An 817-nucleotide genomic window follows, 5' to 3' on the forward strand; every position below is an offset into this window, starting at 1 on the left:
GATAGAGGAATCCCCGTGGTCATCACTGGATCTCAGAGAGGAAGACCACCAGGAAATTACCCACCCAGCCTATTATGTGATATAGTTGCTTTCTGATAATCTAGGCTTTCCTTCTGGTGCTTTAAGAGTTCCTTGAGCCAGTACCTGCAGTCTGCTGTGGGGATTATCATGAGATCTTTTAGGAAGTGCTCATCACTTCAAGACTAATCGGTGTCCAGCTCATATTTAGAGTGCTCAAGAGGCAGGTGTACTTTCCACTGATGTTAAATCTCCAGGAGGTTCTAACACTTTGTCCTTGTTCATACCGAGAAAGCATGGTCATCTGTAAAGTGGGCTGACCTACAAACCACATACAATACCATCATGCTTTACTTTCATAGATCCATCATTTCTTCAAGCGTTAAGACTTTCCCACTGGCTTATATATCATTATCCTGTCCACATGACTTGCTCCTTGTAACACATGCTTCCAAGGTCGGACCAAGGTTGGACCCTCAGCTCCCTCACACAGACACACTCACCATCCGATTCCCACATGTGCTCTGCCCTTTTTCTCTCTTGCCAACTGTTTCTGGCTCTGTATTTGATCCTGCACTTACCACTGGTCTTGGTCATCTCTTGTATGGAGTTAGCCAACTTCTTCGTGAGCTCTTGCGCTGAGTATTCCAGCCCTTGGACCAAATCTGTCCACACAGGGGTGGCATTTAATACCTTTCTCTGGTCTCCTAAAGGTGTGGCTTTGTTGTCATTATCATACTGCAGGAAAGGCTCTCCATCCACTGAGCACTGCCCTTCACACCAGGACTGCCCAGGTGTG

Source organism: Microtus ochrogaster, unplaced genomic scaffold (genome assembly GCF_000317375.1).
Source record: "Microtus ochrogaster isolate Prairie Vole_2 unplaced genomic scaffold, MicOch1.0 UNK134, whole genome shotgun sequence".
Lineage (NCBI taxonomy): Eukaryota > Metazoa > Chordata > Mammalia > Rodentia > Cricetidae > Microtus > Microtus ochrogaster.